Source organism: Harpia harpyja, chromosome 3 (assembly GCF_026419915.1).
Source record: "Harpia harpyja isolate bHarHar1 chromosome 3, bHarHar1 primary haplotype, whole genome shotgun sequence".
NCBI lineage: Eukaryota > Metazoa > Chordata > Aves > Accipitriformes > Accipitridae > Harpia > Harpia harpyja.
The window spans coordinates 51420369-51447120 of record NC_068942.1 but is presented as its reverse complement, the minus strand read 5'-3'; the positions used below and the strand labels follow the sequence as shown (position 1 = coordinate 51447120).

At 46.6% G+C, this 26752-nt stretch overlaps 1 long non-coding RNA gene across 2 annotated transcripts; it reads left to right on the top strand.

Moving 5' to 3' along the window:
- Positions 1-69: 69 nt before the first annotated feature.
- LOC128139722 (uncharacterized) lies at positions 70-9759 on the top strand. 2 transcript variants are annotated; one of them, XR_008234482.1, is made up of 4 exons: positions 70-257; positions 1721-1861; positions 2961-4714; positions 9548-9759. It is a non-coding gene; the product is annotated as an uncharacterized LOC128139722 (long non-coding RNA). The 2 variants fall into 2 exon arrangements; XR_008234483.1 differs by lacking the exon at positions 70-257 and adding an exon at positions 1159-1377.
- Positions 9760-26752: the final 16993 nt, after the last annotated feature.

Sequence of the window (26752 nt, the reverse complement as noted above, 5' to 3'; positions counted from 1 at the left end):
GGCGCAGGGGCGCATCACCGCGGCGGTTTGCGCGCCCCCCCCCCCGTGCCCCCCCGACCGTCGCTCCAAGCACAAATCCCCTCACGCCAAACAAACGGCGCCCGTCCCACGGCTGCGGGCCCGGCCGGTTTTCCTACTTCGTAGTTTCTCCGGTGGACTAAAGTTGCCCCGTCCCTCTTTGCCCCCTCCTCTGGCGGCGAAGGAGGCGGGGTGGGAGGCCGGGTGGGTGAGGAGGCCGCGGCGCACCGGCGGCGGAGGTACTACTTTGCGGATCCCGCCGAAGTCACTCGGCGAGTTTGTTTTTTCTAGGCCCCGGTGTCGGTTATTTCTATTTATTATTTTACCGAGAGAGAGGAAAAAAAATAATCAGCTGGAGGGGATGCAGACGGCGGGGCGGGCCTCGGGCCGCCACGGCGCCGGGGTCCGGCAGCGGCCGGGGGCCGGGCGGGCCGGAGGCCGCTGCCCGCGGCCTGCCGGCGAAGACGGTCTCCGCCGGCCCGCTCGGTCCGTGCCTGCCACGCTCCGGAACGTGAGTCGGGAAGGCACGGAAACGAGCAAACCCTCTCCTCCCCTCCTCTCCGCTCCCTCTCTGCGTCTGGGGCGGCCGGGCGCGGCGCCAGGCCGGCGGCGGAGCCGGGCTCGGCGCTTGCCTGCTCGCCGCTCCCTCCCCGGCCCCGGCGCAGCTCCCTCCCCGCTCGCCCGCCGCTTCCCCGGCGGGGCCGCCGGAGCAAGGCGGGGGGCGCCGGGGGTCCTTCCGTGTCCTCTGCGCTGCCGGGTGGCTGCAGCCAGAAGGGCGCAGGCCGCGTGTCAGGTGTAAAAAATAAATTCTACTACTACTACTACTAATATCAATAACCCGTGAAATAGCTATCTTGCGATTTCTTGCCGCCCCCCGGCCCGGCCCGGCCCGGCCCGCGGTGTCTGGCCACGGGGTTTCGGTTCGGCAGCCTTGCAGGGGGAGGGCGGGGGGCAGCGGCCGGGGTGCTCCCGGGGCGGCTGGAAGGCCCCGGTACCGCCGGACGCCCTCGGAGTACCGGCCGTGGTGGAGACTGGGGCTCAGGGCTGCGGTTTCCCGGGACCGGGGTGTCAGTCGTCCGCATCGCAGCGTTTCTTACTGCCAGCGTGTGGGGGGGGAATCGACCCTGAAACAAAGCGAAATAAATCGCGCAGCTTCCTCGCTGGGGAAGTAGAAGGGGAAATGTAACGGGTAGAGAGCGTGGTGATCGCCTTCCAGCCGAAGCTGTAGGCAAAGGCAACGTACAGCGCCGCGTTAAAGCTGCCTAAAGTTTGCGTTTGTGCTGTAGGAAAAGAACGTTCCGTAGACAGAATACGTGCAACTCAACCCCACTTAAAACAATTTATCCCGGAGAAATTCAGGTCAAAGCTCAGTGCAGCAAACGTGGTTGTCTGTAGATGTGCGTTTTATATATGTATTTGTGTATGTGTGTGTGTATGTGAGGGAGGGAGGGAGGGAGGGAGGGAGGGAGGGAGAGCGAGTGAGTGTGAGAAAGAGAGAGTAAATAACGAGAACAATTACAATGGACCGGTAATAAACAATTGCAATTGCGAATGGCATGAACTCTGCGCATTGGATTAACCTCGAATGACCTTACCACGATTGTATTTATTTATCCAATTTCATAGCAGGTTGCTACTAACAAAAAAAGAGAAAAAAGTCAATGATCAACCACGCTTATTTTTTACACTTTTTTTTTTTTAGAAATGCAGTTCAAAAAAAAATCATGTCAATTTGTAATTATTTCATTGCTCAACACTGAAGTCAATGTATGGGAATTCTTGAGGAAGACTGCAATGTGGAGGATGTGACTTGGCTCTACCATGGCAAGGGGTAAGAGGAAAGGTAAGATTCCTGCATATTATTATGATTATGATGATCATTAACTACTATGTGTCTTTATGGTGCGGTAGGATCCCATTAGGGTGACTGGGCCCAGTGCATTTTCCTACTTGGTCTAGCATGTAATGATTCGGTGTAACTGGATTCTTGAGAAAGGACAGGTTACGTAAACATTTACTGATGTGGAGTAACTATACTATTTGTACTCTGATATGCAGGAAGGAAAGTGTTGATTAACACAGAAGAAAAAAAAGCGAAATTAGCTGATTGCATGCTCATAAGTGCAAGCTGTCATTGAACTGCTTTTAAAATAGACACAGCTGGGTGTTTGTGTTGAAAAATTTCTTGTGTTTTTGCTAATACTGAAATAAGCATGATTTTGTATACCAAACATTTTCAGATCATTAAAATTTGTAATCTGTGCTGGTTTTAAACACAAAGAAAAGAAACAGATTCATTTCGCTGTAAAATTTGCTGATATTATATTAACTCAATCAGGTCTGTACAAATGGTGTATTGTGCCTTATCAAATCTCTTTGATCCATTTAATACACAAAGTGCCAAACGTGTGTATTGTTTGTTAACATTGAACGTTTTATTCAAATCCCAGCTCTGCAGCGAACTGGAGGAGTTCTCGTTTAATGTAACACTGACATTGCCTGTTGAAATTTTAATGCCTTGAGGTGTTTCTTAGGTCAAAGCTGAGTTTACTTTGCGTTGTGATCAGGGATGAAAATGTAGCAGGGAAGAAAATAAACATTTTATCATTTTGCATTTCTGAGCAAAGGGCTAACACCGAAAGAAGCACACTTTTAAAATGTTTGATGATCTAAATTTAACATTCAGTCATTTGTCACGGGTGCAGAATAAAGCTCTGTGCACAAACTTAGGATTTATATTATATTTTTTTTTAATGCCATGGATATACAGTTCTACCAAAAAAGGAAATGTTGTGTCCAATATGTAGTACATATCTTTCTAAGCCTATGAAGATTAATTACCTGTTTACAGGACAGAAAAGGATACGTAAGAGAAGCCACGTCAATTATTATTTCTGCTGGACCTTAACTTTCGAGTCCCTCTGGTTTTTTTTCTTCCGCAGAAAATTCCTTGTTTATAAAACTGGAGATACTTACTTTGGAAATGCAGGAGTCTTGCTCCAACGCAAATTATTCCCTGAGCTCTGCCCTGGCCACGACTCCCGTTCACTTCAGCGGGAGCTTTGTGCGTCGCAGCACTGCATGAGCGGCCGATTTGACCCCTCAGCTCTGGCTGAACTCCAATTCCTGTAAGAAGGTCCCTCATGACAGCATTTTCTAACAGGGAAGTTTTGGTGGGGTGTCTGAAGAAGACGCACGCTTGTGCATGGAACAGAAGTGCATGGCCCCAACCCTGCGATACACGGGTGGGTGTGCAGGGGGGGCCCAGCTCTCCGCAGAGCATGGATGCTCCCTCACCTGCGCGCTCGCCTGTGGTGTGGACCCGCCGCACTGAGTGGTGGGAATGGGCTGAGAGTGTCCAACTCTGGGGTCAGCGTGGGGGTGAATAGCTGAGCTGAAACGTCCTGGCTGAAGTGCCATTCAACCGCGATCTCGGTGCAGTTCTGGGGTATAACTCGTAGGGATAGTGTTTCAACCGCACACTTTTCTCCCTCGTATATATGTATTTATTTATTTATTTATTTATTTTAATTAAAGGACAAACAGACCCTCTCCACCATAAGCTCAATGGATATAGTGTACCCCTCACCACCCCCCGGCTCCAGCCTTCAATCCCCCTTCACACGGGTCTAGCGGCTCTGTACTCTCAGGCTCTTTCAAGGGGTTAAGCTGCTAAAATGTACTGACAGCTTAAGAAATGAATGAGAGTTTTTTCAGCCATGAAGAAAGGGTATTTAATAACCACGCTTCGATGGCATCATGCTTCCATGAAACGAGTCGGGACACTTTGGTTTAACAGTCAGTAATATCACATTCGGTACAGCAAATGCCTGGATGTACGCATATATAATTCTATTCCCCCTTGACTCTAAGCTTGCCTTATTTATTCCAGGTTACCTGGGCAATTAAGGTAAGGGCTGCTCAGCAGACACTGATAGCCTGCTGCTAAGGCATGGCAAATGGGGACGGAGCGGTGCGCTAACAAAGAGAAAGGGGTAGTCAAACATTTTGAAGAGGGGTGAATGGGACTGAAGGTGGATGGATGAATAGAGGCAAAGAGGGAGAGGAAGAAGTATTCAACGGTCCACCCTTCTATCCGCATTTGTGGATTTAAGTTTAGGTGTCTGTCTCTAGCCAACTTCCAGTTAATCCTCAACAGCTGGTAGTGGTGCTAACGTTTAGTGATTAGAAGTTAGTCTATTTAGCATGCTGTATCCTTCTTCCATGGGTTTTGGTTACAGGTTATACGATTAGGATTGCGAGAACAGTAGTGAACTAAACTTCCCAGTAAGAGGTCTTCACACCAGGGAAGTGTTACTTTGCTGCAGCAGCCCTGCCTCGTCAGTCATTAGGAAGCTGCAGGTTGTCAGAGGCTTCTCTTGCGCGCACACACGCGCAGACACACACACGCACACACACAAAACCACAGCACTAAAACTAAATTAAGAAGCCGATGATTAAGACAAGCGTCTACGAGGCCTGTCATTTCAGCATCCTTCCATCATAACATTGTGGCACCGAGAAATTTGCTTGAAAACCCCGGAAAAAATGTCTATGGGAGAGCCTCCTGTTTGAGATAGCATAAATGTTAATTTCAAATATAGACTGGGAACTGCCTCGGATGCAAGATAGTATTCCGCAGAGGAAAGGAGCACTGCAGAGACCTTTGGGCTACCCGTGCACTCCCGAAACTCTGGTAAGTATCTCTCCCTTCTGTTGCAGCAGGTACGCAGGCACTGTGTGACTGGAACTGGACCGGGTTTGAAATCCGCAGCTATGTTCCCTTCGGAGACTTCGGGGAACTCCCCCTAAAGATAGATCTGTAATGAAAAGTCCCTACTGGATGACTAATGGTTATTGGCACTCGGTGCCCCTTTAAGGAGAGCAGCACATATTGTGCCGAAGACCTTGCAAGCACCCTTTAAATACAAACATTTTAAGTCCCCCTCCCATGCATCCCCACCCCTGTTGTTTTCGGGCTAGTTGTGTTATATCTCCTCTTCCCCCCTCCTTTAAGCTCCCTAGTCTTCCCTCCCCCCACCCCCATTCAGAACTAATTGCTCAGTTGCTTAAATGTTTCGAGAAGCGCTAAATTTCTCCATCCGATGATCTTTTGAGAAGCTGCACTGTACCATAAAGAACAGCCAGCGGGGCACTGTATACCTTTGAGAAGCCTGCGCAGCCAGGGGAGAGGTAGCGTTAAAACAATGACATTAACCAGCTCGGTGCAAGGCGTTCCCCCCTGTGGAACTTTAGGAAGTTTCTTGGAGGGGCAGAGGTTGGACGGAGAACGTGGAAGTGGGAAACAATGGCTGTAGGGGCCAGAAAGCTTTGCTGTTGTCGTAAGCGTAAGACAAGATAGAAGAGTGACAGAAAGAGATCCGAGTAAACATTGGAGTATACATTTCCCACGCCGGCTACGCTGGGTGGAGAGGTCTGAATTAAATCGCCGTAATTAAAAGCTAAAGATTTTATTTATTTATTCCTGTAGCTGTAGAGCACCATCCACAGAAAGCCTAGCTAGAGAGTGCCGAGCATCCGCTAGATTTGGTGTGTTCAGCTGCCACTGCCAGAATATTTCAGAACAGAATATTTTTACACCCGCTGCCAACTTTAACGTTAAGACGTGCGTTTTTTTAGATCCTAAATGTCGCTATTATATGCCAGCGTGCATAAGAGGGCCGTCACACCTGCCTAGGTAATACGCGTCCCTGTGTAACAAAAGCTCTCCCTAATTGAGGAATCAAACCGAAAATTAAAACAAGAATTATCCACGGAGTTATGCAGACGACGATAACAAAATGCAGGGGGAAAACCGACAAGTTAAAAACCTCGAGGTTTAAATACATCATTTTATTTTCTTCTGTGTTTACTGTTAAAACATTCTTGGCCAACACAGTGCTTTTGCCGGAGTTATCAGATTGAATTAAAGAATCGGGGAATAAAATACAGGGAAAGAGAAAGACCTGGGGGGAGGGGGGTTGTGCTTGAAGAGACTTCTAGCTGTTCTTTGACTCCTAAGAAACTGTTGCTGGAATATTTTCATGGTGGTGTTCTAAAGCTCTTTAGCCTCTTATAAACGTAATCTTTGGCAAACGACACATGTATCTGGGTTTGCAGTTTTTCGGTAACTCGAGAGAAAAGACGCTCCCCCCTCCCCGGCCTCCTCCCCCTCCCCCAGCACAAGGACAGGCACCGTCACTCTCCCAGTGCTGTTTCACCCCAGCGCTCCGCAAAAGGCAGCCGGGGGGCGCCGGCCCCCGGGGGTGCCCGCCCGTCCTACCTGGCCGCGCCGCGCCCGCCGCTGCCCGCCGGGTGCCACTCCGCCCCGCCGCAGCCCTCGCACCGCGCCGCGCCTCCGCCGCCGCGCCCCTCGGCTCAGCGGAACCTCGGGCTCGGCGAGACCAGCTGCGGATCCGATTTTTAGGGCCTACAAAAGCGCAACATCCTCCCCTACCCCCCCCCCCGCCGCCCCGGGGCCCCCTCGTAACCATAGCAAAATGCCCGGCGTAGCACAAAAGCCATAAACAGCTGTACACCCCTCTAGGAGAAGGCGTTTGGCGAGCCTCAGAGCAAAGGCGATTTTAGCTCTCTCCGTGCCCGGGGCTCGGGCGGGAGGAGGAGGTGCCGGTGCTCGCTCCGGCCACCGCACGATAGCGGTGGGAGCCGCACTTTGCGGGCGTCGGGATGACGGGGCTTGCCATAGCTCCAAGGAGGCTGCCCGGGAAGCAGACCGTGCTCGCTCCTGGGTCTCCTCGCATGAGTAGGGCTGGCAGGAGTTGCCTCTTTATGTAGGTTGTTCTGAACACTTTTTGTATCGGGCAGGGTGGTCTCCATGTTTTCTTTCTTTCTTTCTTTCTTTCTTTTTCTTTCTTTCTTTCTTTCTTTCTTTCTTTCTTTCTTTCTTTCTTTAGCGGAGGGAGGGGGGAGCGATGGTAAGGGGCTTGTTGGATGATTATAACCGCTACCACTTATAAATAAGTTTCTTGGGGAAGGGCTGATATCGTACCCTTGATATCAGTGGGTGTGTTCATGTATTATTTTAATATGATATGTCTTTTATACAGAGCTTGTTTTCCTCCTCCCTCCCTCCCCAGCCCACCCCCCACCCCCCCCCGCTTTGTTTCTGGAATTTGTTTCGCTTTTAAAGCACCAGCACAAACAAACAAACACACAAAAATGACTGGCAACAAGTTAAATCCCATTTGTGTCCCTCCCACCGAGCACGGACGATGCCTCGCTAAAGCCTGGGGTTTGTAGTTTTGCCTCGACAGCAATTTGACCGAGAAAGAGAAGCGACTGCAGACAGACTTCCCGTGCACTGACAATGCGGAGAGGAAAAACCGTGAAAGAAAGAGTTCTCCCGGGATGCATCTCCTTTGTGTGCTTTCTCCTCTCCATCTCTTAGATGGGGCTCTCGCCTAGGCTTTTACACACACACACACACACACACACAGAGGTTATGTTTCCTAGGGACTTTTTAGAAAACAATGTTTATTATAATCGAGCTATAAACGCCACCTAAATGATGAAATGCCGTAGCTCCGGAAACTCCAACAGATAAATAATTTCCATTTACCTGCTAGCAGAATACTAACAGAGGATGGCATTACACTTTATTTTCACACTCATTTCAAAACAACAATGAAGGGTTAAAGAAAAGGCTCCCAAGTCCTCGTACACGTTGGAATTAATAAAACGGTATTTGTTTAGGAGCAGATCACTTTTTTATTCCTTCCAAGGCGACTACAAGCTAATTTCTGTGGTGATACTAAATAGTGAATCCGCAAAAGCCAGAAGCGTGTTCTCACTGAGGGTCGGGATCCTGTCCCGCTAAGGCTTCGCTGAAAGGCTCTCACAGTGAGCCGCCTGGATTCCCGCGCCTTCCCTTATTTTGCCTTACAGAAGCGCGGAAAAATCAGTCGTGTTTGACTGTGCTAAATGTACCTAAGAGATACCTTTTCATGCAATCGCGCGGTTTGCAAACGGTAGTTTATCTGTTGTGGTGGGCACGTGTTTTGTCATATGAAATTAACTTGTGAAAGCCTTTGTATCATTTTCTGATTTGTGTTTGGCGACAGCGCGGATCATATCTCATCGCGTTGATGGTTGATACAATTGCTAAATTAAAGGCGTGTTTTCGGCTTTGAAAAACAACAAAAAAACAACCCTCTGAGAGCTCATCCTCAGCAAAACAACCCGAGGAGCAGGATAATAACGTAGCGCAGTATTTTCCATGCGTGTGCGGTATCTCCATATACTTCTGTATCATTCTGCGTCTCTATTGTCCATGCCTAAAGATAGCCAAGTCACTCCTGGGCTTCTTATCTATAATCACCACCTAAAAGAACATACGGGCAGTATACGGATAATCGCTGTAATTGCTTGGAGGGCTGTAATCGGCGTTAGATTTTTTCCGTGTCTTTATCTGTTCTCCCGTGGTAAATATTAGCAACCGAACTGCCCGTCTTTACGTGTTTCTATGTTTGAGCCCCAAGAAGCCCACCAAATCGTTACAATAAAGTGACCAAACCTTCCTATGCACGTCGCAGTTTTGTTTTCTCTGCTTATGTTCCGCTTCTCATCTCAGAGGAGGATACCGCGTTGAGCCAAGTGTTCTGGTTTAGGCGCTCCTCCGGACTTTCGGATTTTAAGTCTAAAGCTTCCAGTATGTTGGGGCTGAAATTATGATTTTCCACATTTCAAAAGGGACGAGGCTCTATTTATAAATGTTACAGAAGGTTTCGTTACTTCAGGAACAACAAAACAGGAATAGAGCTGCAATTTTCAAGAAAATAGGATTTCAAAATACAGAAATAAAAAAAAGTAGCGGAGACGATGTATAATTCAATCAAATTACAGAAAATTGCTTTAAAATTCAGAACAGTAGCGATCCATTATGTCTCTGTTTTATTAGTGACAAGTACAATTACTCTAAAATAAAGAACACTGGTGAATATATAATTGGCTGTAATCATGTTAGTGTTTGAATAAAAATGACGGGGACATTTAACACTTTGACAACAAAATGTTCAGAAACAACTTATTTATTCAAACAGTTTTTATTTGCATCCACGTGAAGGAGAAACACACTTTTGCTTACGACAAATCAAGGCTTTTTCACTTTCAATAAATATAGAACTAAAAAAAAAGGATTATTAATTATTTTATTATCCAAGGCTTAATAAAGTCTCCTGAGTACGACTGTATTATTATTGATTACTCAGTACCCAAAGGACGCCATCTACAGGAAAAGGTCTTTAGGCTTAACACAAATCTAATCACTGTTGATTTAAAGAAAAAAAAAAATCAGAGTTAATATTCCTCTATAAACCAGGCTCCGATTTTACCCACAACACCGATCACAATATTTGCTTTGTAATTGCTTCTTGCGATTCAGTTTGTTATAATTTGACACGATCTAGGAATCTGTTACAAGAGGCCTTTTCTCTGAGATACGGCGTTTAAGAAAATACATTGAACTCCACGAAGAAGCACTTTTTCTCCTAAAGCGACTCTTTTCTCTCAGGATTGACTTGATCGTCCCTGAAAACGCAGAACAGCCCATGAGATCTCTCGCTTCAAACCAAGCGTGTGGAAGATGCTTGCAAAAGAGCCCTGAAAACAAAACAACTTGACTGAAGGCAGCTTGTGCAACAATTGTGTCGTGGAACACCTAACATTTCTTTATCTTTAACTTATTTCCTTTTGGATAATGTCAATAAATATCAGCTATGCCAAGCACTCTCATCTGTTCTTACAGTACACCCTTTGCCCCATAGCCTGGTACTTAAAGGTGCCATTTACCCGTGTTGCTCCTTTTTGAGCCCTTGCTGGGAAAGCCATCGAAGTAGAAAGGGTGCCCCTTAATATTTTGATCATACAAATACAGACCCGCGGAGATGGCATATGCCCTCCGTGATGTGACTCCAACATCCCGGTTCAAACTACAGAAAATACGAGGAGAGCTAGAGGAAACTTTCAGGACTCCTCTTTCTGCGGGCTGCTGCTTTTTTTTTTTTTTCAGTTTTAATCCCGAACGAATTTTTCTTTTTTTTGTTTTAATTTCCTATTTATCTTCCCCTCTCGACAAGTCTCCAAATTTCTGCCCCTGGTGTGTGTGTGTGTATGTGCTCATAAGGGGGTGGACCCGACACTGACCCGTGCGGATCCCGACTCCCGTGCGGCGGAGCACAGCGCAGCGCAGCGCAGCCCGGCTGCGCCTTTACAGCCGGCTCCCAAATGTCTCCCCTGGCCAGGAGGGTTTTGCCGGCCCTTGCGGCTCCTTACAAATAAAGTAGCTCTGGCTTCTTTCTAACGCAGGCCAGAGATCTGGACTGGCTTGGAAAAAAATTCAGGGGTGGATTAAACTATGCAGTCAGGAGTCAAAAGCAGAAGTGCGTTGACACAAGGGCTGAGAAAAAATGACCCCCGGTGCACCCTGGATTTTATGTGTTATTTCGGAAACCGGAGACAAAAGCCTGGAAACTATTATTATTTGTGCTCCCACTGGGATCAGGCTCAAAGTTTATACCGAAGGTCTCCCTCTGCCTTCTCACTTCTGGGCATTGAGTGTGAGCGTCCCACATCGAGAGGCTGGGTCCTATCCCTGCTTTTAAACTTGAGGAAATCTCAGGAGAGGAGGTTTCCTTCCCTCGGGCGAGCCGCTCCCGCAGGCGCAGCCGGGGACCGGCGGGTCCCTCCTCGCCGGGGGCCGAGGCGGGGGCTCCCCTCTGAACCAGGGGGTCTGTCGTTTCTCGGGTGCCTCGTACCAAACCGCAGATGTCAGCCTTTCCCTACGTGTTCGGGCTGCTAATGCGGGCACTTCACACAACAGAAATGCTCATCTCTGGAGCCTTTCCCAGGGCCAGCCGCCGATTTAGTGCGTCGCCTCTGCCGCAGGCGGCCCCGGGGCCCCGGGCGGGGCACCCCCGGTGCCCAGCAGCCGCTGCCGATGGGACCCTGATCCCCTCGGGGCCGAGCACCCAGCAGTGCCCCGGCGTCCCCCGCAAACGGGCCGAAGCACGAACTCCGCATATCCCCGCGGGGACACGCTGCCGAGGTCCACAGCTCGACACCTCCCGCGTGCCTTCGGCAGAGACCATGTTCCCGGTGTAATTCGCACCAAAAAGTCCCTCACCTAGCGGCCGCCCGCCCCGCCCTGGTGTCGCCAACGGAGGGAGCCCCGGCCGGGGCCGCAGAAAGCCTTGCCGCCCCTGGGACCCCCCAGTCTCTCCCCTGGGAACCCGTACCCGCGGTGCCCAGCGGAGGGGCGAGGGACTTCCGCGGCTCCGCACGGGAGCGGAGCGGTGCCCGGCGGCCGTCCCCGAGCCGGGCGCGGAGGGGAGCGGCGGCGGCGCTCGGCGCCTTCCCGCGGGGAGGGCGCCCGATGCGAACGGCGCTGGCGACATCTAGCGGCCGAGGGCGGCCAGCGCCGGCCGCGCCGCTGCCCCGCGGTGCGGCGGGAGACGGCCAGCCCGGGGAGGGAGCGGGGCCGCCCGGGCTGCCCGGGAGCGGGGCATCGCGTCCCACCCCCCCGCCCCTCGGCACGCGGTTTCCCGTTGATTTTCTAAGGAGCAGGCACCGTTGCACTCGCCCCCGCCGCAAACGCCCCAAAGTTTTCGGCGCAGTGTCGGTGTCGGTACAAAACGCGTGCTCCCTCTTCGAGGTGTCGTTTCTGCGTGTTTACGCACACGGGGCACTGAGAGGAAAAAAATCTAAACGCTTTCGCCTCCCCGTCCCCCCCCGCCGAGACCTCCGTGAAAACAAAGGAGAGACGCGGGAGTGGCGGTCCCTTCCACCTTCCCCCTCCGAGGTGTCCCCGCGGGCCGGCACTCTCCCTGCCCGAGCCGAGCGTGGGCACTTCCCGGAGCTGTGAAGAAAAAAAAAAAAAAAAAAAAGGCAATATTGTTGAGACACCGCTGGCGAAACGAGGCCTTACTATTTAAATCTTAGTGTCAGCTCTCATTAACAGCTCAAGTCATCTTTTCCCCCGGGCAGACCTTGTCTGGTCTATCGACTTAATGGAAAACAAAACACATGTTTGTATTCTATTATTACAATCTCGTTCCTTGCCTTGCGGAGAGCAGGGAAAGGCTTCGCCTGCGTGGCGAGGGGCTTCCCAAAGCGACAACGCTTTCCCTTCGTTCCTCCCCCCTAGGAAGAGTTAAGGATTCCGGCGTCCGTCTCCTGCCCTCCCTCATGAATAGGGGCTGCAATGGCAGCCTCAAGAAAAGGCTTTCACTGAAGCAGCGGAGGCTAAAAAGAGTCCGAGAAAAATAGTTACTGGTATGTTCAGCCAAACTTAGAAAAGCACAATAGTCTCTGCGGGAAACTTGGGGCGTTATTTGTGCATCAGGTGAAGTGCTCGGCGGCTCGGATCCAGCTGCCAGGACCACAGCATCGCCCAGGGAAGCCGGCCGTGAGGAGACGAGCACGCTAGGCAATAACAAGCGACAGACTGAGAGTTTCGAGCCAACCCAAAACAAACAAACAAGCTCCCCCGACTCTCCCACCGGGAAGGTGGCTTTGATAAGGAAGCAGAGAAAGTTTTGAAGAGCTGCAGACGCTTTTGCAAATGTACTTTAATGTATTTTAACTCGTCTGTGCAGAACAAGCTTTTTTTAATTATTATTCCCCCCCCCCCCGGGACAATGGAAGGGGGAGGGTGGGAGTAAGAGCTTGATAAAAGGAAGGAATACATTTCTCACCTAGGGAAAGCAGGAGAGGTCTGTAGGAGTGGCGACCTGACCTGAATAAGGGAAAGGATTCTGGTGCACGAAAATAAATGATGCATTTCACCCCACCGCCCCCAGCGCCTTCGCTGCGATACGGGTCTGTGCGCAGTTCCAAGCAGAGGGCACTTGAACCTGACAAGAGTAACCGATCGAAACGAGCTGTCTTAATGTTCACCTCTTTGCTCTATTGACTCAGATCTTTTTAAGCCACCTCCAGCTGACCATTTCCCCCCCCTCCCTGCCTTCCCCCGCTTCGGGACGCGCAGATCTCAATAGGGAAGGTGCGAACGCGGAATTGCCCAGAGGGGGCATCGCTCCCTGCGCGGCTGGGGAGTCGGGCTGCTGCGTCCCAGCGGAGGGAGCAGGGCCCCGCTCCCGGGTCTCTCTCCTGCCAGGGGAACCCTGCCGCCTCGGGCATAGAGAGCAGGGCCCACAACTTTCCCGCTTTTGAAGCGGCGTTTGCTCTCAAGCGCTTGGCTGTAAATAAACGCTATGGCAGTAACAACACAGCCGTCCTGCAGTCAGAGCGGAGGCTGCCTCTGCACCTTTCCTCTGCGACACACGCCGTCAGCGTTTTAATTCCAGCTCCAAAGGGAACCTGCAATTATGAGCCCCCCTCGTCCCCTCCCGCTCGCGTTCTCTTGTTTGAAACGCTCACTGAGGAAGGTTATTTGGATTGCGAGTAAAATCAAACAGGGAGGGGAGGAAGAAAGAAAAAAAAGCCCCACAAACCCAACAACCCAGCAAACCCTTCCATTTGCTATTTACAAAACTCATTGTCATGCTTCACTCAGGCTGTCTGCCTAGCTTGGGGAAATAAATGTGACTGCACCAGAGACAAAGCCGATGCAGCTGTATTTGAATTTCTCAAACGCTGTCAAACGTGCTCTTGTCTCATAATTCTCGGGGTGGTTGTTGTTATTATGATCATCACACCTAACGTGAACATACTCGAAAGAGAGGTGCTTGGCGGCGTGGAGACCTCGTTCCGGTCGGAAATGCACAGAGATTCCTTATGCAAAAAGCCCAAGGTTCCTTCCCCCTCCTGCTTGGAAGCCTGGGCGGAAAAACTAAGGAAAACTTGAGACCTCTAATTTCCCTCTTTTTTCTTTCCTCCTTTTTTTTTCTTTTGGTTTTTTTGGACGTTCCTTGTGTTTCCCCGATTCCCGCAGAAGTGGGTGGGTTTGACTGCCTAATTCCCCAGATGATAACCCGCTTCGGCAACCGCGGAGGGGAGGAGAACGAGACCACGGGTCTCTTGCAAGGGGAAAGGTGTCCGCTGGATGTCACATCCCAGCCGTCGTGTCAGCTTCCCTCTCTGGAGGGTCGTTGGGAGCCTGCCAGTATGTTTGACTTGGCCAGGGCCGTTACGAAGCAGATCCCTGCCCTCGACTCCTTAGGAGGGGAGGACGCTAAAGCACACCGGGGCCACTGCAGGAGGTGTCCCTAAGGGAGTACCTTGGCGCAGTCCCACGTCTCTCGCCTTAGCTGCCCGGCTGCTGGCGAGGACGGGCAAACCCTGCCGGCCCCCTCCCCGGGCGGCCTCGCCGAGCCGCCTCCGCCCGGCCCCGCCGCCGCTGCGGGGAGCGCGCCTCGAGGTGGCGGGAGCGGCGGGCGCCGGCCGGCCCGGCCCGGCCCGGCCAGGGAAGGAGCCCCCGGCCCTTGGAACGTCCTCCGAGGCCGGCCCGTGAGCCGCTGCCTTGCCCAGGGGCGCCCGAACGCTGGGCTTTGGGCGAAAAAACGGGGTCCCGAGGGCCGGGGGGACCCCGCCCGCGCCCCGAGGCGTAAGCCCGGACCTCGCCATCCGCCCGGGGAGCCTCTCCCCCAGCCGTCCTTCTTTCTAGTCGGCGTCGTCGTTGGCACCCTTCTCAGAGAGGCCTCCCGAGCCCTTCCGCGGGGAAGAGGTCTGGCCTCATCACCCCTGTCCCGCAGGACCACCGGCCCTGGGCAGGGCCGCCCTCGCCCCAAAGCCCGCTTCGTTTCTGTAACGCCCTCGGCGGGTTTCGTTGCACCGTGTCCTTCGGTAAGTGGAAGCAGGGAAATGAAAAGTAATGTGATCAATTATTATTTTTATACCATATTTGTGGACGGGGAGAAGTAATAACAGTTATTTACTTTGCCGAAGCGTTTATTTCACACTCGGTATATTTCCTTACAATCGGAGAACCGACGTGGGAAAAATAAGCACAAATAAATTAAAGTAACGAAAACACGTTTTTAGCAAAAGGCGATCCTTCTCCTGTCTAATTTTCCCGGGTGCGTTTCTTCCTCCTGACATTAATTCAAATGAACGAAAGGGCTAAATAGATTAGTCTCTAGCCCTCAAGTCAAGCAAGAAGCAAAATAATCATTTACTTGTCTGCCCCCTTCATTAAAAAATACTTCTTTCTTTCTTTCCTCCCTTCAAATCGGGGATAAAGAACAATCAAAAAGCAAAGCAGCCAGGAGGGCAGGAACTCGTGCGGGTCTCTCGAGGGTACCCCTGCTCTCCCCCCCGGTCCTGCGGGCTCCCCTTTCCTCCCTCTCCGCCCGGGTATCGCCTCCCCTCCTCGGCACAGGGCTGCGGGCTGCTCGAACCCCTCCTGCCCTGCCTTTGTCCCTTTTGAGGCTTGTTAGCTTCTCTAATTTGTTATCAGCACTTCGGCTGCCTCCCCTCCAGTCCCCAGTGTGAGGCGGGGAATGCTGCCAGGGCCAGGGAAATACACGCCGCTCTGGGATTTCACAGTCGTGGTAATAGAGCTTTCACATGCACGTATCACATACATCAGGGTCATCTCAGCGAGGGGGACAGGGAAGGGCGGGGGAGAGGAGAATTAAAAAAAGATACAGTTCTTCCGTGTGTGTCAAGGACTTCAAATAGAATAGTGCTTGATACCTAGGTAACACTTCCCCATTGCTGGCTCTTGGTCTTCTTTGAATTGCTTCATTTCCCATATTCCAGCTATTTATTTGATCGCCAGCAACTGTGTGCAACAGTGCCCCAGGCTGGGTGACCCGTGCCAGTAATGGGCAAGAAAAAAAAAGACTCCTGGCACGGCCAAGGTCACCAGCAAACTCTCTACAAGGAGCTGCGGGACGACTCAGTTTGTCCCGCTCACACGGAGCAGCCGGTGCCTCCCTGCCATGGAGCCGCCATGCCAGAGCTGTCCCGGGCCGAGGCTGTGGCCATGGGTCTGCTCCAGGCTGAGAGTAGGGCTGGGAGCTCTCTGACCAGCAACCAGCACTTCTGCAACCATCCCTTTCTTCACTCATTCCCACCCCCTCTAGTTGCTCCTCAGGTAAAGTGATACTTCTTATGGACCGAGGCACCTCGCTGCTGGATCTGCCAGGGCAAGAGCAAAATATCCTGGAGAGGATGGGGCAGCCCATCAATTCCTACAGCTGTTATTTTTGGAAATGCTTTTTTTGTATCAGCCTATAAACCCTCTGCAAAACATGCAGTTTCCAGTCTGTTTTCTCTTTTGGGGATAGCAACGTGCTACCCTTTTCCCTAGCTACCTAGTTTTTGTTCAGTGCCCATAAACAGTATATCAGACGATATTAGCTGGATTCAGAGCCTTTAACATCTTCCTCCCTGTTGTGTGGTTGGGGCTGCCCCCCCAGATAAGGTCCCACCAGCACCAAGAGACACCTACTGTCAGCGTGCTTCAGGGCCCTAGCCTTGTGCCCTGATCCTGAACAACAGGGAAAAGGGCCAAAGACGAAACTCAACGCGCAGCTGGGCCCTGCAGATCCCTCCATGCAGTACAGCCCTCCCTTTTGCAGCATAGCCTGCTCAGGACTCGAGCATCAGGCATCCCCCAGGGAACCTATAGGGCCAATGTCGCACAGGCTGCGTGGTTTCTGGCCCCACGCTTCAGTCCACTGTTCCAAAGCCCAGCAGAGCCAGCTGGTCTGGCTGGAGGGGTCCTCTGTTCCCTCAGGAAAGACAGACCACAAGAGAAACATGGCACCTGGAGGTATCTTTATGTTTACAGTCCTGAAAGAAGGGACAGAATAAAGGAGGAAGATACTTGTTCTTGAGACCCACAGTGCTCGGGCTACTTCGGTGCAGCATTATTGCTTGAGCGGCTCTACCTCTGACAGTAGTACACTTGGCACTTAGATAAAGTGCTTCCAATTTGTGAGCCAGTTAATTCTCCTGGTAGCTGTCTGAGATTATAGCCCTATCTTTCAGACAAAGTAAGGCAGACAAATTAAACCTCTATAAAGTTTATAACCACAAATTACTTAATTTTTTTTTTCTCAAGTGAACTATTTTAGTTGAGTTAGACAGATTACTTTGTATAACAATAAACCATCTGAAAGCTACCGGGAAGTTTCCAACATATTAAAAATGGCAGTCATATTTAAACTCTGGGAAGGATAATTGTTTGCCCTTGCTGTATGTTTTGCATTCTTGAAGTGTATCTTTTAAGGCATAATATACATTTTGAAATTCCATATATGCATCTTTACAATAGTAATGGCTTTGCACAAGCTCTGTGGGAGGTGACATTTCAGCAAGATACTTCCCCTTGACTTTGTTTATTCCAGCAGTTTAAATTCTACCTCTGGTGATAGCTGTTAACTTGGCAATGTGAAAAGTGCTACATGATGTGTACTGTGCTCAGTCAGCTCATCAGAATCTTACCAATTACGACTGTGGAGCCCATTCTTCCTGCCACAGCATGCCACCCACCATGCATACCCAGGACAGCTGATCTTCACATGTGCATAAAATCTGAAAGTATGCACACATTTACACAGAGCCCATGCAAAGCAGGCACAATAAGTCTGGTGCTTCTTAGAAGCCTTTTTGTTTCCTGCAATTGCTCATACATAGGCAGTTGTAGATAATTTCTTGCTCCCTGCCTGCCTTGGAAATGTCAAAAAGGGGAGCTTTTGAACCGCACCCTGCAAGGGGATGAGCTTTGTGCCTGTCAGGCAGTCAGGATGCCTGTGTTTTGGGCAGAGGACCAAATTGCCAGGATGGCTGTGAAATAGGAGGTTGCAGGTATCACGATCATCCATCTCATCTGCGGCTTGGTCTCCATCCACATCTTCGAGGCGCTTGCAAAAGGAGGTAACTGGGAGTAGATTGTGGACTCAATTAAATAATTGAAATATGCTGGAATGGCCCATGAGTTGGGCACCTCTGCATTATGAAGAACTTTGTTAACAAAAGCCTTTGTAAGCCTGTTTCCCCAGGATGAAATCTGATCTCTGTTTAAGGTCTCTTAATGACATCAGTGAGGCAAGATTTAATTCTAGACAGATGCTATTTGTCAAGCATGTAGGGAGTGATCGAGCTTCAAAAATAATGCTACCTTTGAGCATTCATTTTTGTTTGGAATATCCAACTGAACATACAAAATCCAGATTGGGTTTTTTGTTAAACCGTGATTTGCACTTATCCAAAGATATTATTTTTCTTTATTTTGAAGCAACTATTTACAAAGTGATTTAGTGCCAGACTCTGTCACCTTTGACTGTAGTTTCTTTTGCATCAGCTAAAATAGAAGTAACTCTGTTCAAGTAAGCAGAGTAACACTAGTGAAAAACCAGAATAAATAATCAGAGAATCAAGCCCTTTGAATAGCAAATGACTCCATAAATAGTCCCATTGATTTCAGTGGTATTTCATGGCATAAGTAGCTACATTAATGGAAACAGCATACAAGACCCTTAGTGCTTGGACAGAGAAAAAAAAAAAAAGAACTTATAATTATTTAAAAAAAATTATTCCATGGTGCATTAGTCAGTTGACATGTTACTAGCTTATTGTGTGACTTACCGAAGACAGAATCAAGTGAGTTGATGACAAGGATGACTCCTCTGTTAGCTGCTGCGACAATTCAACACACCTGTGACACAAAAGCTGTGTCCCTTATTTAAAAAAACACAGAAAGCAAATAAAGCCATGCCAGTGAAATGCTTTCCATTACCCTTAAAAAAATGCTTCTTTAAGCAAGAAAGAACAACATTTTAGTGAATGGAGTTGCCCCTTTTTGAGAGGTTTATGGACAGTATCGAAATATGAGAATGTCATAACATGGTGTCCCCTGGCTTTATTGCTCTGAATGACTTTGAAAAATTCTTTTGCTTGCTTTTCCTTGAAATCTAGTAAAGAACTAAGTGAAGTCCAAACATGTTTTCTTAATTATGTTTCTTTGGCTAAACACATTTTTAAAAAATAGAGAAGTGTTCTCTGGAAATGTTTTGTTGCATCTTTAAGCCTGAATATGAGAACTGGGTCCAGATCCAGAGAGCAGTAAAACACCTACCCAGCTTTAGGTCTTCTGGAGCCAACAAAACTGTTGCTGGGATCTAATAGCTTTGCTGTGGACCTATTTCTGAAAGTGACTTTGGGTGGTTTGACTCCACTTAGGGAGTTGGAACACAATGCACGCGAGCAGAGGAAGAAACTGTGATAATCAGGGAGCATCACAGCCTGACTAGCAATGGTATCAGGTCCCCACACCTTCCTGCCAGTACTGAATTTGCTGTCAGCACACTCAGGGATGCAGGTGATATATTTCAAGTATTCAATAAAGAACAGTGCACCCACGTACATGGTACTGCTGAAAACTTTTGTAATTACAGTAATTCTGATGAAACCACATCAGCTCTGTCCTTGCCTTCCTCTCATTGCTTTTCTTTGTGGTCTCTTCTTGTCATATGACATAATAACTGTAAAAAATGCTTTGTCCAAAACACAAACTCCCTGTTCCGAATGCCGCTCTGCTATCAGCAGGAACAGTATTTCAAATAAGCTACTGGGCATTTGCCTCTATGAATAGCTGCTTCTTTGCTCATGCTAGACTGTAAAAAGCTCATACACATCTTCTGAGTGCACATTTTTCATTAAGAACCTCCAGAGCACAAAAGGAAGGAGTCACAAAAGGTGAAAAAAAAAGATCTTTTGCTTTTTCGCAAACAGTTCTCTGCTGCGTCTCCTCAGTTATGACCAAGCTGTAGCTATTTTCTATTGAGTGTGGAACATTCTTATATCTGGGAAGTTTCTAAGGGAAGTACTTTGAATAAGGTTGTACAGTGCTGATTTTTCAATACTATCTGAAACTAGTCCACCATTTCTTCTCTTTCCATGTAACAGTGAAGTGACACAAAGTGGATAAAATGTTTCCTCTCTACCAGGTAAGGACAAAGCTCTGTACCAGCCCGTACGTATGCCACCCATGCTGTTATCCCATGGCTGAAGGGGTGGAGGGTCTGCCTAGACCCCCAGTTTTGGGGAAAAGGCACTCTTTAGTGCTCACACTGTATGTTGCAATAGCGGTTGGAGGAGGTTAGGAGGAGGCTAGTCCCCTACAGTCCACTTTCATAACCTTTTGGATTCGGAATAATGTCTTGCTGGTATAGGCTCCCACTGACATATTGATACTCTCGAAACAGAGAGGACAAAGGGAAGCTGATGAGATATTTGTGAACCAATACAGCAGTGAAAGATTCCCAAGAATGGATTTCTCACAACTGCACCACAAGCCTAAAGGGTACTTGGTGCTGGCTGCAGTTCTGATCCCTAGTCTCATAAAGACTAGCTCCCTGCTCTTTACAAAGTGGGACTGTAACATTAAAAAATAAAGAATTTTCTAGTTTACTAGTAAAAAGGTTTCCCAAACTCCCAGAAAACATAAATGAAGATTCAAATGATGCTGTTTTCTGAAAATCGCTTGTTTCTAAGCAATCTCATGACATTTAGGCAGGGGAGGGATGACGCTTAGTTTATCATTTTTTGGTGTTTGGATAAATTTTTCCATACTTAGCCAAAAAAAAAAAAAAGTTTTGAAAAGGATCTCACAAAATATTGTCTTGACTGAGTGATTGTATTCTGTCTTACTATATTAAAAAAAGCCAACAATGTGTAGTATGATCTCCTGGGGGCTTTTAAGGGGTCTTATTTCTAAAACTTCTAAGTTTTCCTTTTTTATTTTCCGGACAGAAACAGTTCTTTCCCTCTCCCCCCCCCCCCCTTTCCCTTTCCCTTTCCCTTTCCCTTTCCCTTTCCCTTTCCCTTTCCCTTTCCCTTTCCCTTTTCCCTTTCCCTTTCCTTTCATTTCCCCCCTTTTTCTTTTTTTAATCTTCTTTTTTTTTCTTTTTTCCTTTTTCTTTCAAACCAGCCAACCAAACAACTAGCCAAATAATTTTTTAATTTTTTTTTTTAGTTCTGCTCTGAGATAAATTTACTGCCCAGGACAGTACCAGTCAGGAGCCCAGCAGTCCAATGTTCTCAAATTACTCACAGACCTATCTCTGCAATATCAATGCAACTTGATCTCACTGCACCAGTAACATAGCATCCGGTTTTACAAGCTTGACAGTAGTGGCATGAGAAGGAGTGAAAATTGACAGCAAGTTGACAGAATACTACTGGGACTATTCTGGGGTCCATCACACAGTCATCTTATCCCTATGCCACTAAAAAACTAACAAATTTGTCACTGGAATAGTTGTTACAGGGAACTGACTTAACAGTAGTGGGTTATTTAGATGTTTGCTGTGAATGAGGTTTTCCTCTTCAGCCCCTGGAATTATCCTTATGTATAGATGGAGGAGACATAAAAGAAGATGGGTGAAAACAAAATCACATGGGAAGTGGAAAATATTTGTTTTCTCCATGTGCATGCATTGTGCTGAGTGCAGCAGTGTGCTGAGATGGACTCCTCAGATGCTATCACACTAACTGCAATATCAGGTAGCTGTGTATCTATCTCCTTCAAGCTTCTCTGCAAAATTCTACAGTGTGATCACTTAGCTGGCTGTGTTCAATCTATACAATCTAAAAAGAGGATGCATTTTCTTTTAGATACTGAGCTTATTTTCTGTTCCTCTTGGTGTTCAAAATTCATTGTAATAAGGAGTCATTTTATTGTCATGGTTCCTTGGTTGTGTTTTGATTTCTGTTGTCTTAATAGAAATAATAAACCAAATTTTTCTGAGAACAGCAGAGCTAATGCAGTGGTCTTTTGAGGATTTGTATTTGATATTCTTACATCCCTTCCTTTGCCCTACTGCAGCAGCTTTGTCCATTTATGCTGAGCTTTATGCCCAACTCCATTAGATTTCCCTTTCCAGTCCCCTCAGCTGTTTTTCATGCCTGCAGATATCAGCTGTGCAAAAGACATTATATGCTCTCAGTAGTTCAGAGCTACTTTTGCACTGACATGCTGGCAGAATACCTGCTGACTGGGTAGCAAGAGGTCAATCAAAAAAGAAAACTGCTGAGCTGTGACTGATGCTTTATTCCTAGTGGGACATCAACCTGGCTCTGTGTCCTCTATCCAGCCACCAAATTCAACGAAACTTGTGAGATTTCTCTTCAAGGCTTTGACCCCATTCTTAGCTTTGGCTGAAATTGGCCAACAGTTTTGCAAGTTATGAGGAGTAGGGGGACTGACAGACAACGAATCAGGGGGATCAATAATGCAATAAGTAGAAGGGCTAATTTTTAAAAAAAATGTAAATATCCAAAACAAATTGTCTCTCAGAAACAAAATAGATTTTAATGGAAAGTTAATGGAACTTGTATTCCTAATTCATATAAATACTTTGAAAATTCCACTAAGAAAGATTTTTGATAGAGTTGGAGTGAGAGAAAAACACATCTTTTAAAGGCATGATAACAAAATATGCTAGTTATGAGTCCATCTTGACTGAGAAAAGAACATTTGAATCATGGCACTGACACTGAAATGCTTGCTTTATTTTAAATTTGTGTCTGGCTCAGAACCTTGCATGCTTGCTGCGTGATTTTGACTATCTGTTAGCGCATTCAAGCTGTATCATAAATAGCAGTATTGAAAACATATGCCACAGGGGAAAGAAATCTGTAATAATACCAGCTGCCATTATATGATAATGAATTTCAGTCACTACTAACCTGGATAAGTGTTTTTCATAGGGAAACAAGTGGCAAATTTACCAAAGAAAAATTTGTATAAAACTTCCAAGTTTTTAAGCCAGCTCTAGAAGAGATAATCTACTTTGGTCAATGGGAAAAATCATCTGGGACTAATTTTGAACCTGAATATGTCTAGTTTGATTAAACAGTGAGTAAGAGCAACATGGTAACAGTTTTCACATATGTAGAAGGGAAATCCTTTTAAGGCAGCAGTTTTAGGGTACATATTCATAAGAAAGAAGAAATAAATGACAGGAAAACTTAAACTAAGTGTTTAAAACACTTCTAAAGGCTAGAAACTATTAGACAGCAAAGTAACTTGAAAAACATCAGTAAAGGTTTTATTATCTGGGAAATATGAAAAAGTTCAGCTGCATTATCAAATGTATGTACTGAGAAGTAATCTAGCTTTGGAGTGAGAAAGCTTAGAAGGTCTCATTATTCATTAACAGTTCTAATTTCTATGATTTTATGACTGAATCTCATGATGAGGTCGCTTTCCTCTTCTGGAGCTAGCTAGCAGATAAAATAACTATGTATATTATAGCAATAAGCAGTCAGGTTAGTATTTGCATTTCATGGCCACTGAGTATTTTGCTATTAGGACAACAGTCTTTATATTTCTTTCAAATTCTCTATTTAAAGTAGGTTGTATTCCAGCTGGTGACTATTATGTCCTGAAGTGGTGTGATTATCTCCAAGGGAAATCTGCAAGAACGCAACTACTTCAGGAATCTTTTGTCAAGGACAAAGTCCATACACCCCCACCCCCACCTACACACCCACCCACCTTGTATATGTATAGATATCTCCTTTAATGTAGAATTATAATTATAGATTTTTTTTTAGCATAACTGAAAGTAAATAATTTCTCTTTGGGAGGATATAGGGTCAGTTGCAGGATGTAGGAACAAACGCAGCAAAAATAAAGCTGCAGGTTTCTAAATGTGCAATATATTAAATAAATCCACAAGACTAAACTCACTTGATTCAGAGATGTTTTCAAGATACATGAAGTGGAGTGTCAGTTCATAACAGGAAGAACAAGACTTTTGAATCAGATGTAGTTTAACTCAGTAAGAGTAAGTGAGTAAGCTTGTAAAGTCTTACTGAGCTTTTCAAAGCAAAAATAATGTATTTGCACTGTCAGAGATTTCGCTGGAAAATAGGCTTATGTAAACAGGTAGGATGCAAATGTAACTTTCAGCTGGGATTACAAGCTGTAGGTTGCTTGGCATTGTGTCACATAACTAGTCACAGAAAAGCTCCTGGCTTCACCAATGTAATTTGGATTTCTATCACTGTCTTAGAGGGGGCAAAGTCTCATGGGCAGTTTCTAGAATTTTCTGAAATCAACAGAGAAGATTTTTTTCATTGTGTTTTGGCTTCTGGTATTTAAGACAAGAAAGAGAGCTGGTAGGCCTGATCAAGCACAGACCTCGTTCTGTGTTGCACAGGTGACCCTAAAAGGCCAGCACAGGATCAAAAACTTCCTCAAATAGGGCCTCTTGGTCCTGCAGGTCCCAGCTGAGCTGCTCTACAGAGAGGGTAAAATCTTTCAGGTGCACTAGGCTGCTGCATTAAGAGCTTTGGGAGGTACAGGCTCATCCAGGGCTTCCTGCGTAGCACCTAGTCCAAGTGGAAAGACCTTTTCCTGAGACAAAGCTCAAGCTGTTTTCGCACAGGCCCATGACAAGCAGTCACAGCACAGACATCATGCTGTTAGTGTAAATAGTGCACAACAATGTTCAGCTAACGTATAGTTCTTTCAGAAATGTATTTACTTGGCATCATTTACAGCACCCCCGAGGTACCATTAACCTCTGTTGAAACACAGGATTGTATAGATCTGTTCTGCCAAACTGATCTATGGCAAACCAGAGATTCCCAGGCCTCTGTATTCAATTCAGAGCTGTTCCTTATTGAATGGTTTGTTTTTCCAGCACGAATAAGGGTCAATCAACATTTTCAAGTAACACACAAATGTACCAGTTTTATTAGAATTTGTCTCTGTAACAGTTTTACAATGGCCCATGAAAATCAACCCAAGATAATAGCACGAATAATTGACCAAAGAATAGCAGTTTCTTTAATCAAGGGAACATAATGATTAAATCAAAAGCTTTAGACCTGTGGATATCATCAATGGCCTTTTGTCTATTAATAACAATATGTCATCAGTGAATTTTAAAAACGCAGTTGCTAGAGGCTGAAATGTCTACCTCTAGATGGAGAAAGGTCAGAAGAGTATTATTTGTAATTAAATCCATTAACTGTACTGTGGACAGTTTTTCAAGTGATTTAGATTAAAATATATTACTGAAGTACAGCAATACTTACAAAGAAAGATGCTCAAATCCTACAATTTCTTAACATCCAGGTATGCTTTCCTTGGACTCTTTGTTGTTCTAAAATAGGATTCAAGCTGTAATATTTTAATTAAAAAATAAAAAATAAAAGAAACCAGAACAACAAAATGTTGCTAATGAAAGTCTTGGTTTCGCTTTAGAAACATTAGCAGAAATATCCCACAGTGCTGAAGCTTGACACCATCACTTGCTGTTCCTATGCTGTAGCCATAGGGACAGAGACCATTCTTCTACACCTGTTATCCACAACAGATCTCTTTAGCACAAGAAGAAATGCAAGCTTGTAGGGAACGTACTAGCCTAGGAAAGGTAGCCAGCGTATGAAAACAGAAGCAAGCACATGCTGAGTGTTAGCATGGTCTGTGACAGTGTGGAGCTTTCAGAACCCAAGGTGTATCTGCATCAAACAGCATTGCACAGCACAGATACACTTTGTGTATATTAGGGCATTAAAAGGTGTAGTAAAAGACTACCCGTACATACAAAGGACATGGGAAAATATGATTCATCTGTTTCCTGAGCCTGGAGGGAAGGGAGATTACAATTTTCCATGGCAATATTTAGTGGTGTTAGCTCATAGATTCTCCCTTTTCTTTCCACTCTTCCTTCAGTCACTGAGCTACGGTTTCCAAGCAAAAAGTCTTTTATAGACAATGATGTCTTATGGGTTTATCTGCCCTGTGTACTGGCCAGCCAAGAATCCTATGAAAAAGAGATGTGGTTTTCTAATTAATGATAGTACCAAAACTTAGCCACAAGGAGACCTAATGAAAGCTGCACAAGCATCTCAGGTCTTATGCTTTGCTACTACTGAATGCAACTACTAATGTTGTGTTCCTCAGATTGTCTCATTCAAATAGATACTTTGTATTGATTTATTAACACAGTATACATTCCACAACCACTCTGTAGAAAACTGGGCATAAAGCTTTTTGGTATCATGTAGATATAAAACTTGGGTTTGATAGATAGTACGCATTCATCAACTGGAAAAGTGGCACCAGAGACACCGTGACTGTCTACCTGGGGAAGGTCTGTAGGGACAGTATGAGCATCTGAACATAACAGTCTTCCACGTGTTAGCTGTGTGACCACTGAGACTGGAATACAAAGATGGTCCAGCTACTGTGGCCTGAACACAGCCACTTTCTTGGATAGAAATAGTGTGGCTACCCATGTAGATCCTATACAGTGGGGTGGAGCATTAGAGGTGGCAGGAAGCACGGCTGCCTGCACAAGTGTCCTAGAAGTATGTTAAATTGAGTATCATCTGTCATCCAGTGCTTCTGAGGTCTTAGCCACAAATAGGCAGAGGTGAGCAATTTTATGCTATAAAAGCACAAATAAACATACAAATAAAGTATTTATAAAATATTTTAAAGCATCTACTGTATTAATTACTTGTGAGAAATCTTTGCGCTTGTATTGTTTACTACAAGTCCCTTAAACTCAGCTGCAGGGTTTTTTTTAAATTTCTTTTATCCCTCAATTATTTTAGCCCTTTCCTACTAGAATCTGTAATTTTCATTTTGTAAGTGCTCATATACTATCAAACTTTTTTCCTGTCCTAAACACTTTCCGTGTATCTATTTCTCTGCCTTTTATAGAACCATTTCCTCTAATATCAACAGCTTTTCTATACTTCTTTCTGACTGCAGCTCATTTGTTGAAATTTCCAGTATATCTTCTAGAATATACTGATAATTTTAACTTTTTTTTTTTTTTAA